Below are 20719 nucleotides of genomic sequence, written 5' to 3'. Positions count from 1 at the left end.
GGTACTTTGAAAGCTACATCGAGGATTCGTGTAGAGTACGATTTATGGTTGTATCTCAGAAAATAAAGGTATATTGTGGGCCAGATAGAGAGGGTTTACAAAATTGAAAATTGGACTGGTCCCAAAATGCATAAAATCTGGTAGACTATGGAAATTTTTATCTTTTACAGAAATTCAAAATCTATATGAAAATTTTTCTTTGATTTATTTCTGAGATTAATTCATATCTACTCTATATTTTTTCGTTGAGGGGAGTAGTAAATATCGGCCATGAATACTCTTTAGGCATTCAATGGCTACACCCAAGATTAAGCTCTTCTTTGATGAGGAGGCAGGAAAATTCCTGCTCTCAAAGAGCTATATTTAAATACCACTATAATACTTATTTTTGTTCATGAATAGACACCCACCGTATAATACCATGCACCAGTCTAAAAAAAAGAAATGTGTACATCTGAATTCATAATTCATGACTTATGGTAAATAGATACATCATATTTGACTGCATAATCAGAAAAAGCACACAATGTTACATAAGAGTGCCAAGTTTCATGAGAATAGCTCGAAAAATAAAATAAATACCGAATTTCTTAAAATGTTGAGGCCCGTAAATTAGCCCACTTTTTCTAAAGAAAAATGTCCATGGAAAGGCATAAATGTTGGCACTTAAAATTCTCATAACTTTTAAACTACTGATGGTATTTGCATAATTCAAACGGTTTTAAGCATCTTGTACATAACTGTTTTCATGCAAGTTGATAAAATAACAATTATCTAATAAGAAAAAAATCAACTCGTAATGCTAAGTCTTCAGTGTATTTACATGTTGTAGTAGGTGTGTGCGTGTGTGTGTAGGTGTATCGATGAGAGCAGTTCTGCAGCATGATAAAGAAAGTTCGTGTAGGCACCGCACATGGAAATAAGTGTTGTAGTAGGTGTATTTCAAATCTCGAGCCGCAATAATTTACTCCTGCCTGTGATTGTAGTAAGTTTCGGCTGCTACAGTACTTTCATTTCCAGGTAACAAATTCTGGAGGTGAAAAACATAAAAGAATCCCTGATGGATGTTTCAAATTGTTCAAACAAATTCTACGGAAAAATATTTTACAAGGTTTTATATTTCAAAATGGCAACGCCTAGAAAGAAGACCAACATGTACCAAAGTATTGATAGCTTGGAATGTAAATTTATCAGTTTTTGTCAACATCTACTTGGAATATTTGAAAATGAAATATACTATTACTATATTGTCCAATTTCTACCGTACACTCTTTAACCCTTATCCTCGAGTGGCCTCTTGATCTTGATAAGTGGTGATGTCTATGTAAAAAAAGTATGTGTTAAAATCGATGAGAATAACGTAAATAAAGTGTAAATGGTGGAATTTAGAGTCGGTGTCAATTTCGAAAACGTCTGCCATATTTGCATCTCATAAGTTTTGACTGTTGATCGAACAATATTTTTTATTAATTCAAAACATGGTTCTCCTTACCCTTTTGTCTCCTAATTTTTCGTCTACTAAAATTGTAGCCACGTGGAGCGACAATAAAATAAACCATTCATTCAAGTGCCGTTTGTTATGGATTTTGCTGAATACGATATTAAAAATCACTTTCTCGATACTTATGCACTTATGTTACCGGATGATTTAAATTTGTAATTTATAATAAAGAAAATAATGTTATTTTCAGTTGCGTGCACTCATGTTACCGAACAGGCAGTAACTAATCTGTACTTTCACCTAACGATTTGATAAAAAAGATATTATTTGTTTGTGTTTGTTTTTATTTTTATCTGTGACTTCTCTGCAATATATCCCCATGAGTTTTCTTAATAAAGTAATCCATACGGTTTTAACAACAGAAAATTCAAGTTTTATAATTTCTGAATTGCTAGGTGAAAGTACAGAATAGTTACGGCGCAACTGAAAATATTAGTTTCTGATTCCAAATTTAAACCATTGTGAATTTAATCAGACGGTCCTTATTATGCATACGCTTCTTTTTTATTACATTCTTAGGGGAGAGCACAGCATATTTACAAGAAACCATCCCCATGTTATGAATGGCTTGCAAAATAATGTTAATAATTAAGCACGTTAACCAAAATTATTTTTATTTATAATTGTAAACGTTAAATAATGAGTTTTGTTTATGTTTAACAAAACAATATATACGTAAGTTCGAAAACAGGAGCATATTTTGTTTTTAAAATTTTGAAAGAGATATTGTTTACATAATACAGTGAAGAAAGAAAGCAACTTCCTAAGTTCAAATAGGTTCTAGGACCGTGTTGAGCAAACGAAAAAAGTATGCTTAAGGGTGTGGCCAATGAATTGAAAAAAAATTCCCCAAAATAAAGTTACCAGCAGTTCCAAGACTAGAACACAGAACGATAAGTTGTAGACGACGCCAATCAAAAATAAACAATCGTATGACACTTTGTAACGCGTGAATGAACTAAATAGCACTGTAACATGACTGATCTCTTCCTCCCTCCCACTCTCTGTATCTCTTTATCTCTACCTGACCCTCTCTCATAGTGAGTGGAATTAGAAGTAGTTTCACGGGTGTCCGTTGATGTTGAATAAATGTAATAGCATCGTTAATGATTCGATTTAATATCGGAATAGTACAGAAATAAAAAAAGTTAATGTATTAATCAGTAAATATTGAATGTAGTGTGGAAGGTTCGTATATGAGTGAATATGATATGGAGGAAAATGGCGGCGTCTTTTTAGTTGTTGAACTGTTCGTTTAATAGCATAATTTGAGAATGGCTACTGATCAACCAATAAGATGGGCCGGATTTAGGTATGGGAGAAAACTGACAGCGAGAGTTAGTTTGAGTGGATGTCTTGCAGTAATATATGTTTTTTAAAATTATTTTTAAGGCATTTTCAAAACGAAATATTTACATGTCAAATCGCGCCTATATTTTTGTTCTCGCATAACGCTCAGCATTAAATTGTTTTTGAACCGAAATAACGATGGAAACTGAGTACAACAACCAATCACTTTTCCATATGAGTAGAAGAGTAAATTCTTTTGCCTTTGATAATGTTTGTCATGTACTTGCATTTTTTTTTACTGTTTTTCGAATCCAAGTTCATTGTAAAACAAACCCGTTATTCTTTATATTCTATCTCTTTTATAAAATAAAACAGTATTTTGTATATATATATATATATATATATATATATATATATATTTTTATTTTTAAGTTATTTTCAAACTTTAAATAATGAGATTTCAAATCGCGGCCATTTTTCTTATTTTCACGTTGCGCTTGATACTATATATTTTTGGAACCGAATAAACGTTTTAGAGGGATTAAACAACTAAAAGCTTTTCTAGATAATTAGAAGAGTAAATCATTTTGATTTGATAACATTTGCTATATATTTGGATTTTCCACCACTTTTTCCTGTGGATTGTAAAACAAACATGTGATGCTTTTTATTGTATTTTTTGTCATAAAATAAAATTCTAATTTACTTTGAAATTTGAAAATTTTATTGAAATTCAATGTTTCAATTGCTGGTAGCCATGTTGCCTGAAAAATAGATTAAAAAAAAACTTTATTACTTTTTGCAAGTGTTTTTAGATTATGTTAATAAAAACGTTGGAAAGAAGCATTTTTAAAAATTATATCTTCCCCAATTACGTTCATAAAAATCTATTTTCAATCAATAATTCTTGGAGTATTTTTTACAATAGAAAAGAGAACAAGAAAACTGGTAAATAAAACCGGAATATATAACTAATAAATCTGGCGGTAATATTTATTTTATGTTTCTAACAATATATTGTTCAATGTTCTATTTTTGAGTTGTTATTGAGACTTCAAAGATTTGATCGTTACATGGTCATGATTCTTGTATACTCGACATTACTCGTTTTCCGAACTGAATAAACGCTTTAAAAGATGTTAAAACACTTAAAACTCATCAAAATATTTTGCCTTTCGTAAAAGATGTGTTATATATTTGTTTCTTTTCCACTTTTTCGGTTTATTGTCCATAGTAATAAATGATCCGTCTTTGTATTATTCTATTAATAAAAAATTATTATATATATTTGGCAGGGGATAGTCTCTTTTAAAAACTCTGGAACGGTCATAAAATTCATTTTCAATCGATATTCAATAATGGCCATTTCTCCTACACAACAAGACATGCTTTTTTTCCTGTGGCCGTTTTTCCATGGAGCTTTCTTTTTTTTAAAACTTAATTTAATTCTCTATAACAGACACATGCAATCTTTTTTCTTTATGTTTCAATGAGTATTTTTATCTGTAAATTTGTGAAACTTAAATTTAACCTGAAAAAATATTTACAAATAGCATTGTATCAAAAATGCGTAAACACCAATTTTACAATATTGTTCTCAGTTATATGATGGCAGAGCACGATACTATCTGCCATTGTATGCAGCTGAGAACTATATCTACTGTACAATTAAACCAAAACTTTTAAAATGTATCAATTTATATTCTTATTTTTCTAAATTAATATTTAGTATATTTCGTACTTTGGAAAAGTGTATTTTAATTTACCAAATGAATTGGTTTTTGTTTCTATTTTCTTGGAAAGTTATTATTTATCAAATAAATTGGTTTTTTTTCTTTTTTCTTTGGAAAGTTATTATTTGTCAAATACATTGCTTTCGGTTTCTTTTTTTCCTAAAATATTATTTTGCATATTGTTGTACGTTTTACAACTGTTTCTTGTTTCTTTGCTAAATTAAAAAGTGTATTTTAATTTATCAAATTTGTTTTTCCTTTCTTTTTCTTTGCTAAATTAATATTTTCCACATTTAGTACTTTTTAGAAGTGTATTTTACTTTATCAAATAATTTATCAAATAGTTCTTTGCATTTTATTTGCTAAGTAAATATTTTGCATATTTTGTACATTTTAAAAATGTATTGTTATTTATCAAATAATTTGTTTCTTGTTTCTTTGCTAAATTAATATTTTGAAAATTTTGTACTTTTAAAAGTATTTTACTTTATGAAATAATTTATATTTTTTGTTTCTTTTTCTTTGTTAAGGTATTATTTTGCATATTTTTGTAATTTTAAACAGTGTATTTTTATTTATAAAATACATTTCTTTGCTAAGTTTATATATTTCATATTTTTGTACGTTTTAAAATTGTATTTTAATTTAGTAAATAGAGGATAAACTGAGCAAATTAAAGAAAAAGGAACCAAAAATAGACATTCTTCTTCGAGGTTCTCTCCTTTTGATATCTTCTGTTACTACGTTGTTTTGGGTGAGCTGGTCTTCAACTGTATTCCGGTCGATCATATCAGAAATCTGTAATACTCTTGTTGTAATAACGTTAATAAAATGTTCTACTACATTCCCAATATTCTGCGTCTGAGTTGGGTTATTGATGCTCAGCAGTCACTCAAGCAAAGGACCTGGATGTTGAATGGTCCTGTCTGTTGAAAAACCACTTCTTCCTAGGTTGTTAAATAATTTTTGTTTTGTAGTCAAGTAAATTCATTTATATAATTTTAGAATTTTTTTCTATCAGTAAATAATGATCTGATGTCATATCAGAAAGAGTTTTAAAGGTTATGTTAATTTCCTATTATAAAAAAGTTTTTAAAATAGTTTTCATTTTTATATTATTTTCAAATGATTAAAGTTTTTAATTAATATCGTAAAATTGTTACTGGTCTGGTATGTCAACTCAAATCTTTTTCTCTTAAATAGGTTTTTCCATCATGAATCAACATTTTTTTATTGCAATTGCAGCATACTTCAAGACATTTTTCTTTCTATGCAACACATTTCATATGAACTACAAGATATTATATACCAGTTGAATTAAATAAATCAAATTAGTATAAGATTTTTTAAATACACACCACAAAAATAAATTGATTTTCATGCAACACATTTCATATGAACTACAAGATATTATATAGCAGTTGAATTAAATAAATCAAATTAGTATAAGATTTTTTAAATACACACCACAAAAATAAATTGATTTTCATGCAACACATTTCATATGAACTACAAGATATTATATAGCAGTTGAATTAAATAAATCAAATTAGTATAAGATTTTTTAAATACACACCACAAAAATAAATTGATTTTCATGTGATGCCAATTCATTTCTGTGTTCACATGTGTTGCAAGATTTTCTGTGAAATTGTAAATGAACGAAATACTGTATGAGAATATAGTTATTCATTAGCACAATCTGCCAACATTGCCCTGCGTTTTATTGAAACCAACCGAGGGCTCTTTTTCATATCCTCCCAGTTTCCTTGAGTGCAATTGTCTGGAAATCTATTGAACTTGGTTCACCAGGAATATTAGTAAGGTAGGAATAACGGCTCTTGTTCATAAGCCCTGTGCCACCTAAAATAACTGGTATGATTGATATCTCCTTAAGATTCCAGTTTCTTTTCATATCATACATGAGACCTTATGATTTGGGTCTGTTTCTCTCTTTTAGCTCTGTTCAGATCGCCATCATTAGGGTCATTCACTTGAACCGAGGTTGCCAGTCTTTCTGACTTATTCCATATAAATATGTCCAGTTTCACAGCAGCATTTTTAAAGTAGGTGACTGTATGAATTACATGGCCGTAATGTATGGTATATAAGTCAATTCCAACTGTTCTTTCAGGTTGATGTTCCCAGGAATTGCTGCTACACTGGATGTTTTATTTTTTACAGATGGTCAAATGGGGGTACTTACATACCCCATCAAGCCTCGCTGTATAATAGCATTCCCCTAAAAGAACGTTGCAACTTGATATCAGATGACTCACACTATCTAATTCTGTATGGCAGAACCTGCATTTGTTGTCATTACTGATAACTGCCATCTTCTTGAATGCATTGGTCCTTTGTCTATGTACTCCTGAGAGAGTTCTGCCAAAAATACTTTGAACGCTAATGTTGGTCCCATTCTTTAAGGTTCATCCCTATCATTCTCCAGTGTGCTTTTTCATATGTTGCAACATATTGTGTTTAACTGTAAAAGAAGTACCACATACTTCACAAGAGTAAGGTTTTTCTCCAGTATGCATTCGGAAATGTTGCACCATATGTTGCTTCCTTGTAAATGAAGAACCACATATCTCACAAAAATGAGGTCGCTCTCCAGTATGTGTTCGCACATGCAGCAACAAACTAGATTTTTGTGTAAATGAGAATCCACATATTTCACAAGAATATGGTTTCTCTCCAGTATGTGTCCGCATATGTCGAATCCTACCTTGTTTACTTGTAAAAGAGGAGCCACATACTACACAAGAATATGGTTTCTCTCCAGTATGTGTTTGCGTATGTCGCAATAGATGTTCCTTCCGTGTAAAAGAAGAGCCACATATTTCACAAGAATATGGTTTCTCTCCAGTATGTTTTCTCACATGTTTTATCCTTTCTTGTTTACTTGCAAAAGAAGAGCCACATACTTCACAAGAATATGGTTTCTCTCCAGTATGTGTTCGCATATGTCGCAATAGATATGCCTTCTGTGTAAAACAAGAGCTACATACTTTACAAGAATATGGCTTCTCTCCAGTATGTGTTTGCATATGTCGCAACAGATGTGCCTTCCTTGTAAAACAATAGCCACATACTTCACAAGAATATGGCTTCTCTCCAGTATGTATTCGCATATGTTGCAACATATGTGCCTTCTGTGTAAAACAAGAGCCACATACTACACAAGAATATGGCTTTTCTCCAGTATGTGTTCGCATATGTTGCAACACATGTGCCTTCTGTGTAAAACAAGAGCCACATACTACACAAGAATATGGTTTCTCTCTAGTATGTGTTCGCATATGTTGCACCATATGGTCTTTCAGTGTAAAACAAGAGCCACATACTTTACAACAATATGATATGTCTCTAGTATGTGTTTGCATGTTGCAGCATACGTTGCTTCTCTATATTTTACTTCAGTGTGCATTTGTATGGGCTGGAACATATGTGATTTCCATATAAACGACTAACTGCATATACTACAAGAGTATAAATATCACTTTGGCTTAGTATGAGGGTTATATTTCAGTTTATGTAACTCAATAAACATAATAACAAATAAACAATCAGTAGTATTTTTTTTCAAAAAGTTTGCATGCCTCATATTTTGTATTCATTAAATGGTACATAACTGTATTAGTCATATGCACATGTGTAAATTTGCACACATACCTACATTAATCATATGAAGTTAAAAAGTATTCAATCTAGGTTGTGATAGAATAAGATTATGAATAGAAGAAATACTTTACTAGTAAACATGAAATTGTTTTTTCAATATATTATCAGAAAATGTTCAAATTTCTCTCATTTCCGGTTTTTAACTTTAATCCATTGTCGTTTGTTTTCTTGTGTTGTTTACTTGATATTCTGCAAAATTAAAAACAAAAGATAAATTTCAAAAAGATATATTAATTTTATACATTTTTGCAAACAGAATTATTTTTATGGCGTTAAGGTACAGACAGTTATTCATAAAAGATAAATTAGAAATAAGTTTCACTATAGTATGCTAAAAGCAAACATTGGAATTTTCATAATACACCGATATTTGTCTATTTGTAATTTAATCCCGTTGAGTTAAAAAGAAACTGATTTAAATATGAATATAAATATGGTCCCATGGAAGCTTTCGGAGTTTTATTTTTCACTTAATAAATGTTTCCTCAAGAAAATAATCAACAATATAATCTCCAAATCAGTTTTTATTTTGAACATTTTTCATCTTACCCTGTAAGGCCCAATGGGTATACTAGTACTATTTAAAAAACCACGCAGGTAGTTAAATGCAAAAACAACCCTTAAAAGTTGTAAATTAATTAATATTAAATAATGAAATGGGGATAGACCGAATTTTCTAAAAGGGAAAAGTCGCAAAAAAGGAAACAAAATTATATTAATGGCGGGGGGATTGGGTGAAAGAGTCAATGTCAACTCAGGGCTGTAACTCGGTTCTGAAAATGCGGGATCGATTTACATGAATGCTGTATGTAAAACTAGACCCGCCTCCAAATATCTAAATATTGATTCTTTTTTCAATTTATTTTATAATCTGGTAGCTTAGTCTTTAATAATTAGCAGAAATAGTTGATAAGAGACGAAAACGAAAACAATTTAAATGTGGTGGCAATTGTCCAGGTGCACCTACATATTTTTTTTAAAAGATTTTCTGTACCCAAGTTGTGTTTGATTCGAACTAGATTTTTAAAAAAGTAAATCTTTTGTATCCACAATTATTTATTCACGATTATTTTAATTTGTATTATTCATTGCAAGTTGGAATAATTTTCAGACCAAAATCAAAAGCAAAGCAAATGTTTTTCTAATGCAAAAATACCTGATCACTTTACATAGTAAAAACATATTTAGGTTTTTTATGACTAATCAAATGTAGTTTACCTCCTAAAAAACATAAAAATCTAGATTTTGCTTCAACAGTCTTTAAAGATAATATCAGAAAGGCATTGTTTTCCAAATAATTAAATTTTAACATTTTAGTGTAAAGGATCACATTCCTATATAAATTCCATGTGACTGTAGACCCCACTTCTTGGGGACGTAGCGAGACATGTATTCATTAGCATTTTTAACGTTTGGGAGTGTAGCTGGGGGCAGAAGTGGGAATAGGTTTCTGAAATGTTTTTGACTCCTGATGGAAGGTATGAGACAAATGATTTCGACGATCGTTTTTATAACCACAAGTCATGGTGAGCAAACAATGAAAAGCTTCTAAAGTTACTATAAAAATTGTCGAATTTTGGATAGAATCAGTTCGCCACCATCTTTGTTACTGGCAATTATTCTTAGGATCTGATCAGAACTACACTACTTCTATGGTCGCCATCTTTGTTACTGACAATTACACTCAGGATCTGAACTACACTGCTTCTACGCCACCATCTTTGTTACTGGCAATTACACTCAGGATCTGACCTACACTGCTTCTACGCCACCATCTTTGTTACTGGCAATTACACTCAGGATCTGAACTACACTGCTTCTACACCACCATCTTTGTTACTGGCAATTACACTCAGGATCTGACCTACACTGCTTCTACGCCACCATCTTTGTTACTGGCAATTACACTCAGGATCTAAACTACACTGCTTCCACACCACCATCTTTGTTACTGGCAATTATACTCAGGATCGTACTACACTCTGTTCAACATAATGTCTCAACACTAAACAGTAGGGTAAAGTCATACATAGAACCACTTCAAAACGTATGTTACGAGGACTTTTAATTATTTTTAAGATTTGCTTTTAAAATGTTTCATCATTAAATAATAATTATTATTTCCTGGTACTTTTAAGGCTGTTGACACACAAAAAAATAGGGTGAACCTGTATAATTCACACTGCCTCTTTGTATTTTGTGTGAAAATGTTTCATCATTAAATATTAATTATTATTTCCTGTTATTTTAAGGTATTTAACACACAAAAAAACTAGGGTGGACCTGTATAATGCACAATCCCTCTTTGTATTTTGTGTAAAAATGTTTCATCATTAAATATTAATTATTATTTTCTTGTATTTTAAGGTATTTAACACACAAAAAAACTAGGCTGGATCTGTATAATGCACAATCCCTCTTTGTATTTTTTTATTCGTTTTTTTCTTTTTATATAAAGGATTTTTGATTTAATCTAAAGGCAATGATGTTAAGACCTTTATTATCCAATGTATTCTGTATTGTTTTTACTGATCACCATCTTTGTTTTCATGTGCGCATTCATTCAACTTTTTGTGTGCACATGGAAAACTGTCTATTGTTTTCACTCGTCGCTCTGTTTGTTCTTGCATGCATGTGAATTGATTTTTGCACTTTTATACATTAATTCTGTATACTCGCACTTATTATTATTATTATTATTATTATTATAATCTCGTGACATTTGCAACACATTGACAAATCCTTTCCAATGCATTCAATACATCTGTTAATTATTTACCATTGCTCTTAGTTCAACAAATAAACTGTCTATTGTTTTCACTGGTCTCAACATTTGTTCTTGCATGCATATGAATTGATTTTTGCACGTTTATACATTAATTCTGTATACTCACTTGCACTTTTATACAGTTATTTTGTATACTCATGATTCCATAACTATCTATAAAATATACTGACTCAACAGGTCCCAATGCATTCAATAAATCTGTCAATTACTTACCATTGCTTTTAGTTCAACACATAAATGTATATATAAATGTATAAATGTATATGTAAATATTTGAAATCACGTAAAATTGGAGATACTGCTTATCGGGTTATTAAGGAGTACATATGCTAAATGGGCACAAGAGCTATGAGTTCATCAGAGCACATTCATCTAACATATAACATAGGCACAGAGATAAAATATGGCAACGATACGACAGACATTGGAGCTTGGTTGAGTGCAAGACTGTGCTGTTGGGCCTTGTTAAAGAGGGTAAGACTAGTAGTAGATACACCAACACAGACATCATGGGTAAGTGTTGTGGCATGCACTGCAGGTTAGTTGGGCCAGCTGTTGCACCATGAAAATTGGCCATAGTGTTCAATGTCATCCAGTCGATTGTGTATAAGTGAAGAGCGTAGGAAAGAGAATACATCTTTGTCGATCGTCAGAATGTATGTCAAAAAAGCATGACTCCTGACCCTACATACAAACTTTAGTGCATGTGGAGAGATATTAGGCTTTGATTAGGTTGAGCAGTTTGAAAGCATGCCATCAACATGTATGACCTTCCAAATGGTTCCACAGTCTACAGAGTCAAGTGCAACAATGAAAATGAAGCGGACAATAGTTTTTTTACTTGTTGCTCCAGTTATTCTCAGTTTTTTTTGGAGAGTGAAAATTTGGTCAGTATATCTTAAGCCTTTTTCGAAATATGCATTGGTTTTGACTTATATGTGCGCCCGTTTGTCTATGAAACCGGTCTAACAGAACAGTAGAAAGGATTTTTTCACTGATATCAATAAGGTTAACACGGTGATAATTACAGCAACAGCGTTTATCACCTTCCTTGTAAAAGGAAAGCTCGTCATAGCTTTTCAGTTTTCCAGACAAGGGTGAAATTTTAGTGGAGGGTTGGGACTAATACTTCTGAAAGTTTCAGATTAAAAAACATTTTCCCCAGTTACCTTATTGTTTGTAAGATTTTTATGGTGTCAAGGATTTCATCAGAAATTGGAGTCAAGACACAAATGTTGAAACAATATGCTATTCAAATGTGAATGATGTGGAAACAATACTCTATGCGAAGGTGAATGATGGCTTTGTAGAAATATACGATACTCTCAAATGTAATTTTTATCATGGTAGAATGATCCCAACTATTTTCCAGCAGTCTTTGCAATATCCTACATATATTTGCTCGATTTTATGTTGCTTCTGACTCTAAAGCCAATGATTTTAAATGAGGAGGCTTCAGGCAGGGTGTTATTTTCCATGACAATCAGTTGTTGAGAAAGTTTCTTGTAATTGCTTACGGAAAGAAGCCTCGGTAGCATTAACTATTACCAGTGTCAAAATTTACTAAAACGTCCTTTGCTAAATTTTCTTTTAATTGTAATTGTAATTAATACCTCTCCAATAAAATTGTGTCCAAAAGCAATTGCTTTTGGACACAATTTTATTGGAGAGGTATTTCATGAATATCAGGAACAATAAAGGTCAACAGATCGACCCTTGAGGCACACACACATTGCTATCATGTTTTTTAGACATACTACCATCGAGAACAACTTTGATTCTTCTCTTTCCTAAAACATATCTGACTACATAAAATATACATCCAGTAATGCCGTATAATTTAATTTATATTAGAAGCCATTTAAACCAGACTTTGTCAAAGGCTTTGCCTTCATCAAGGGTAATGCCATAGTTTCCCTGCCTTATCCAGTGCATGGTATGTTGGTTTAGTAATGACAATTAAAATATCCGCAGTACAACAGGCTAAGCTAAATCCATATTATTAAGTAGCAAGGAGTTTATCATTTATAAAGTTGTAAACTAGTCCTTAATTTGTTAAGAAAGATTGAAAGGAGAATCATTTGTTAACAATGCAAACATGGAAAGGAGAATGATGAAACGATTATTTAGTAGGTCAGTTCTTTTGCCAGAAATCTTGAATACTGGCATCATTGAAGAAATTTTCCAATCCTCAGGACATGATTGTTGATTAGGATTCAATTATCAGGGAAGAAGAAGTTTTAAAGAGTTTGAAGAATATGATTAATCTTAACTAAGCATTTCTTTACTAGTGTAGTAGGGATTAGATCAGGTCCACGAACCTGTGAGTTGTCTAATTTGTTTTGATATCACATGCATAAGAAGGAGTGATTCTAAGATCAACAAATGTTGTTTCTATTAGAAATTATTACTATTTAGGAGAAAATGGTTTGTGGGATTGGTATTTTCTGAACATGGTGCAAAATACAATTACATTTTTTGATGATGATGTAGAAAAACATGTCTTCATTTTAATGTTAAATAAACAATAAGAAAAAGATGTTGACTGGGAATTAAAAAATCTGCGTCAAAACCCTTATTTTACATCAACTCATAATTTAGAGATTGCAATCAACCTCTTAAACAATCATTAAATTCAATTAATAAAATGTTTATGAGTTTTAATTTCAAAACACATTTCTTTCTTTGTACATGAGTTGGAAATTATATTTTATAAACAGAACATTAGATTTAAATAAAAGAGGATGATTAGAGTTATCACTCATTTTCAGCTAACCTGTTTTTTTCTACACATCGGTATGAGGTTTTTCTTTACAGTAACATATAACATCAAACTGAATTCACTTTGTAAAAACTAAAATGAATTTTTATCTAAAAAATAAACAGGTTTGAAAGCCAAGTTAAATAACGGTAAAAGGTAAATAAAACAATATTTGTGTTAAATTGATATTTTGGCTTTTCTTTGCGAATGCAAAGGAAAGGAAAATAGAATGATAAAAATGGTTTCTAAGTAAAATAATATTTGCCAGGGATATGTGCTGCATCGTTTTTAATATCAAAATCGTTTTCAAAAGACTTGCAAAGAAAATAAATAAAAAAAAATTCCTGATAAGAAAGAATCCTATAAGTATGTACGTGCAAAATGAATGGTAAATACCCTAAAATGTATAAACCTCTCCCTTCAGTTAAAAATACAACAAAATTCTGGAAATCAACTGATTTTAATGAAATTTACAGTATTTAATAGTTATCACAAAATATAACGAACCCAATATTTTTATTATAACCTTAATGAAAACGTATTATTTTATGTAAACAAAAATGCCCTAATTAATTTTTTTAATTTAAAGTAAAAAAATCAAATAAATTTATTTTTCCTTTTATAAAAACAAAGCATCATAGATGTTAACAATAAAAATAAAAAAATATACACATTTCAACTACATTACAAAAAACCGTTAATGAAATGAATATAACCCGAAAAAATATAATGTCTAAAACTAATGATATTATTATTGCTTTCAGCATTGTTTATTCAATATTTACAGCAAAAATATAATAAAAATCGCAAAAAATGTATTTCTTCTAATCTTAATAGTGATAGTTTCCGGGAAAATTGAAAAATTTGGTATTATAATATTCATTTTTTTAAAAAATGAACGTATAAACATCAGCAATTTATTTTAATATATAATTTTTAAAATAAAAATAAATTAAAAAAATTGAGATCGTGTTCCGGGTCATTTTTAAAAAATCATTTTAAAAATTCTATAAATTCCACTGACGATTGATTTTAAGAAGTTCGGGTGGACAGAACGGCGAAGAAGTAAAGATTTATGATTTAATTATTAAATAATCATTATATTTCAAATTTGAATCATATTTAATCATTAATAAATAATTTTTTTCGTTTATTTTTAATAAATAATAAATTTAAAATAAATCGGGTATTGTAATTGCTAAAATTGACTATTTGAACATTTTACAAACGTTTTATTTCAAAATCTAAGGAAAAACATTAGTAAACAAACGTCCTTAATAATCATTAAACCACGTTTTTTGAGAAAAATAAAGAATTGTTTTCTTGTGTACATTCAAAAATATTCTAATTAAAGAAATCAATTAACTGTAATTATTGCATCCGTACTTTAGTGAAAATTAGCGTTATTTGCATTTATAAATGGTAAATATCAAGATATGCTACAACAGAACACCGACCACTCTAATTTGTTTTTTTATAGGTAATTTAGGTCGTTGACAACGAATCTGATAGTCAAACTTGGGGCAAATTTACCGTTTGCATGGTATTAACCCCTGAACCCTCGAACACGTGACCAGTGTTACAATTTAGCGGTTTTCCTGCTAGATCTGGAGATTTTGTTTACAATCTAACGGGAAATTCTAGAAAATCTGGAGGTATTTGGCACCCAGACACCCGCATTAGATTGCTTGAAAATACTTTAAAACATAAAATAAACTCATTCATGTAAGTAAAAAAAAAGTAGCATTTATTGCCTTTGGTAACAATTATTTATTGATTATTTGTTTTGTTTTTCACCTTTTTTTCGACTAACCATTCTTAAATCTCACTATAAAATCGATTTTTCCAAATACATTTTAGGTGGGGGGGGCATTCCAATCTCCCCGAAGGGGTTTGTATTACTGTACACGGGTTTGTATTACTGTACACATAGATTCGAAAAAGTTGTCAAAAAACAAATATATAACAAATAAATGTTATCAAAGGCAAGATAAGTTACTTTTCTGCCAAACTGGCTAGCGATTTTCTGGACATTTCTTTCTCCTGATCTCGCGTTTTTTTTTTAAATCTCAGTTGACAACATTGCATCACTAAAAGAACACCACAGGCTTAATATAAACAGAATGTGTTTACAATATCGGTAAATTTTCAATGGGTTTATTGATAATGTAACCATGTGATTGAACTTAAATTAACCACACCTGGTCGCAAAATGAATGCCGACGCTCAAAGTGTATACATTTTGATTCCTCTCTTTACTTAAAAATTCACCAAAAATCAGGAAATTAACGAATTTTAATGAAAATTGCAGTATTTTTCAAATAATGATCGCAGAATATAATGAACTAATTATTTTTACTTAACTCTTGGTGAAAATGTTTTATTTTGTTTAAACAAAAAATACCTTTACTAAAGTTAGGGTTTTCAGTAGTAAATAAAAAACGCAAGAATTTATTTTTGCTTTTTTTAAAGCATTGTAATTTGTAACAATAAAAAATAATTTTTACAGTAACATTACGAAAAAAGCCCCTAAAGTCCGTATTAATATATTCGATATAACTCGAAGAAAAATGAATTATCGGATACTATTCAGGAAATTAAAGATTCAATTAGATTCCTATTTCAGTCACCTAAATTATTTAGGGTGAAGAGTTTAGGAATTTATAGCCAAACCTAAATATTTTTTTTTGGTAAATATCCAGATACGCTACTACAGAACACCGACCACTCTAATTTGTTTGGGAGGGGATGTGATGTTGGGGCGGGCGCACGCCAACATCACATCCGCCCCCCCCCCCCCGGTCGCGCCCCCAATGTACAAAGTAAAATCTTCGGAAGATGTTAAATGGTGTTCCAATTGGTAAATGTTGGTGCGTTACTTACGGAAAATTTGAAAATTCGATGTTCCAGGTAAAAAAAAACCCAGATAAATTAACCCCCCCCCTACTCCAACTTGGTGTGCTTTCCTTTTCTCATTTTATTTCTTTTTCAGCTAATTTTAAATTTTCCACCCAAAAAGTGCTATAATGTATTTTAAAAAATTAGAAAATTCTATGTCCTCGAAAAAAAAATCCCCTCCCCCAACATAGTTTGCTTGGTGAAGCCGTCGTTTATGCTACAGCGTGCATGTGCGTAGCATAAACGGATGCTGCAAAATGGTGGAAAGAAGTGCGTGGGTCCAGGGGTAAATACCATGCAAACGGTAAATTTTCCCCAAGTTTGACTATCAGATTCGTTGTCAGCGACCTCAATTACCTATAAAAAAACAAATTAGAGTGGTCGGTGTTCTGTAGTAGCGTATCTGGATATTTACCTTTTTTTTTCTTGCTTAAAAAATAGCATAAATACAGTAAGTTAGGTAAACTGACTTTTTCGTTTAAAAATGGAATTATTTCCCTTTCGTTATTAACTTTAAAAAAAAATTTTTTTTTGTTTTTAATAAATATTTTGTGGGGTTTGTATTACTGTACACATAGATTCGAAAAAGTTGTCCAAAAAGAAATATATAACAAATAAATGTTATCAAAGGCAAGATAAGTTACTTTTCTACCAAACTGGATATATTTTTCGTGTTTTTATTCAATGTAACATGTTTATTCAGCTCGAAAACCATACAGTGTTTACCGATGTATTGGAACATTCAAGATGGCGTCTTATTCTCTCTTTAACACAGTAAGTGTGGGAAAAAATGTTATAAATAAAAAACCGGATAAAATACTGTTAAAAACTCGCTCAATATATGTTACCGTGACATAGGTTGACATATATTCGGTGGGTTTTTAATAGTATTTTGTCTAGTTTATTATTTATAACACCTTTTTCCATACTTACGATGTTAAAGAGGGTGTGAGACGCCATCTTGAATTTTCGAATACATCGGTAAACACTGTATGTTTTTCGAGCTGAATAAATATGTTACATTGAATAAAAACATAAAAAATATATCCAGTTTGGCAGAAAAGTAACTTATCTTGCCTTTGATAACATTTATTTGTTATATATTTGTTTTTTTGACAGCTTTTTCGAATCTATGTGTACAGTAATACAAACACCCATTTTGTGTTTTATATACATAAAGTACAATTGTTTAATGTTACTGTTTTGATTATATTCGTTTGGGGGGGCACAATTAAAAAATTAAGAAAGATTAAAATGAAGCGAAATTTAAGTTTCCGTTCCATTTTTACAACAACCGTAAAACAGTGCATACTCAGCAAGTTTTATCGTAATTTATAAGCATATTGAAACACTAAATCAACATTTTATTTATTTTTTTGCATAATTAATGATGGAAGTATTTTTCTGTTTATTTTCTTAACATCTGTTAAAAAAATAAATAATTTGTACATTCTCTTGAAAAAAAGAATCAAATTTTTCTCTACTTTCACATGTGTTCCATTTTAACAAACTGAGCCACAGCAACGTGTGGCCGGGTACAGCTAGTATATATATATAGACAAAAAAAAGGTTCCCCAATTTGTTGTACTTTTTTTAAATTTTAAGTCATTAAAAAATATCAGTCCATAATTTTTTGATTGGTATGCCATGTGAGAAGGCAGTTTGCTTGGTGAAGCAAGCTGCCGTTTATGCTACAGTGTGCGCACGTAGCGTAAACGGAAGCTGCAAAATGGTGGAAAGTAGTTCGTGGGTTCAGGGGTTAATACCATGCAAATGGTAATTTGCCCCAAGTTTGACTATCAGATTCGTTGTCAGCGACCTCAATTACCTATATAAAAAAAAAAATTAGAGTGGTCGGTGTTCTGAGCGTATCTGGATATTTACTTTATACATTATTGTCGGCATTTTTTAATGGAATTTTTATTTAAAAAAGGTGGTGCTTATGCAATTATGTTACCACGCCATTAAAAAAAAATAGAATTTTCAATCTAAATTCAAGTTTTATTTTTTTTTTTTATTTATTTAATTGCAAGGAGAAAGTCCAGAATTACTACAAAACATCCTCTTTAATCCATGTTAAGAATGGATTTCTAAATAATTTCAGCACGGCATGTTCATAAGTGCCAAAAAGGTACATTTTCTTTATTTCGGGATCTTATGAGTTTAATTTACGAATTATTGTGGAAATAATTTCTTTCCAAAGATTCTTTTAATTAAACTTAATCGGAATTGAAATTAAAAAAAAAAAAAAAAATTTCAATATTTTTTATTGTTTTTATTGTTTACACGTAAAGAGATTTTAGAGATTAACTTCGATCTGATTTTTTTTTTAAACAAAAACTATTTTTGAAAAATGTAGACATAAACTAAAAAATAAGTCATCATGCACCTAAAAAATTCAGACGTAAACTAAAAAAACATATCATAAGCCTCATTTAAGAAGCATTTTCTTTGTCCATTTTGTCCATACCTATCTATAATATTATCAATCTTTGTTTATATGCAAACATTTCTATGTTAAAACCATTATTAAAATCAAACGAAAACATTTCAATACTTACTTTTTGTTTGGCAATCTGCTTTCAACAAAGAAATGATTATAAGATGTGTTAATTAAAACGAGACGAGTTTGACGGATGGAGGTTGGTATTTCAAATGACGACCGGAAAAGCAAGTTCGCAGAAAATTAAAATAAGTTCGCAGAAAAAAAAATTTTCATTTATTGTAATTTCAAGTCTTGTTTTTTTTTTAATAACAAATTTATTAAATATAAAGAATATTTTTCTATTGTTAAAAATGCATTAATATTTTTTTCCAAATAATAATAAATCTCCTTATTTTTAATGTACCAAAAATACAACCTTTTGTAATATGAGTGAGGGGGAAAAAAAAGAAAAGATTTGCTGTGAGTTTGGGTGAGAAGAAAAAAAAATCGGTATTATTATACGTGACAGCGTTAGGGTTAGGGTTAGGGTTAGGGTTAGGGTTAATTCGCTGTCACGGTGTTTGTATAATAATACCAAAAAATCAAGAAGGTAAATATTGCATCAATGTTAAATACTGTTTTTAATGTAAGAAGAAAATCAATGAATGATAATTTATATTAAAAAAGGAAATTGTTGGCAAGGTCAATGGGGATAAAATGTAAATAGAAATGAAATGAACAAAACAATGAAATTAATGCCCGTTTTTTAAATTTACATTAGGAAATTAAAAATGGGGCAAAACAGAAGAATAGGTGACTCGAACCTGTGCCACGTGAAATTCTCGCTTCGATGTAAAAATGTTCCGCTTACAAAACTGGACTTCCTGTTTTAATTTAAAATAAATAAACATAAAATAATAAATAAAATGCTACTGTTTTACTGTTTATTTTTTTGTTGTAATAATACGGTGTTTTTTAGGTAATCTGGAAGAAAGAGAAAGCCTGCACCTCCGTTTACTGTCCACCCAGTTATGGAAGCACAAATGTATATTCTGCACTTTCACCAAAGAATTCAATAAATAAAAGATAAGAAAGAATTTAACTTGAAAATCTGATCTAATGGTGCTTATGCACTTATTGTATCGCGCTATTTTTTAATTGTAGTTTAAAGTAAGTTTTTTCAAATATTTTTTTTCAAATATATATATATATATATATATATATATATATATATGTATATGTATACTCGCGGAAAAGGTAAAATAATTGCAGAAAAATTACGAAAAAGGTGGGGCATAAAAAAGATAAAAGAAAAAAACGCTGATTTTTTTTTTATTATAATAGCGTAAAAAATATTCGCGAAAAAACAGTTGTACCCATAAATATGTCTAAAAGAAAAATATAGCAAAAACATTTAGTTTATGCTTGCAAAAAAAAAAAAAAAAACGTAAAAAAAAATGCAAATGTTTGAAAATAAACAAGCAACAAAACGTAAATGTTTGCAAAAAAATAAAACTTAAATATGTTTGCAAAAAAAAAACTTAAATATGGGTGAAAAAAAAAATAAAACTTAAATATGTTTGCAAAAAAAAACCCGTAAATATGGGTGAAAAAAATAAAACTTAAATATGTTTGCAAA

At 30.1% G+C, this 20719-nt stretch overlaps 1 long non-coding RNA gene across 1 annotated transcript; it reads right to left on the bottom strand.

Moving 5' to 3' along the window:
• Nucleotides 1-3787: 3787 nt before the first annotated feature.
• Nucleotides 3788-19365, bottom strand: LOC145270523 (uncharacterized). Its single transcript, XR_013865417.1, has 2 exons — nucleotides 19217-19365; nucleotides 3788-8397 (listed from the first exon to the last, which is right to left on the bottom strand). It is a non-coding gene; the product is annotated as an uncharacterized LOC145270523 (long non-coding RNA).
• Between the last annotated feature and the right edge of the window lie 1354 nt (nucleotides 19366-20719).

The sequence above is a fragment of the Euprymna scolopes genome, chromosome 46 (genome assembly GCF_053919585.1).
Source record: "Euprymna scolopes isolate OS-2025 chromosome 46, ASM5391958v1, whole genome shotgun sequence".
In the NCBI taxonomy this organism is placed as follows: Eukaryota; Metazoa; Mollusca; class Cephalopoda; order Sepiida; family Sepiolidae; genus Euprymna; species Euprymna scolopes.
This window is presented reverse-complemented; position numbering and strand designations above follow the sequence as displayed.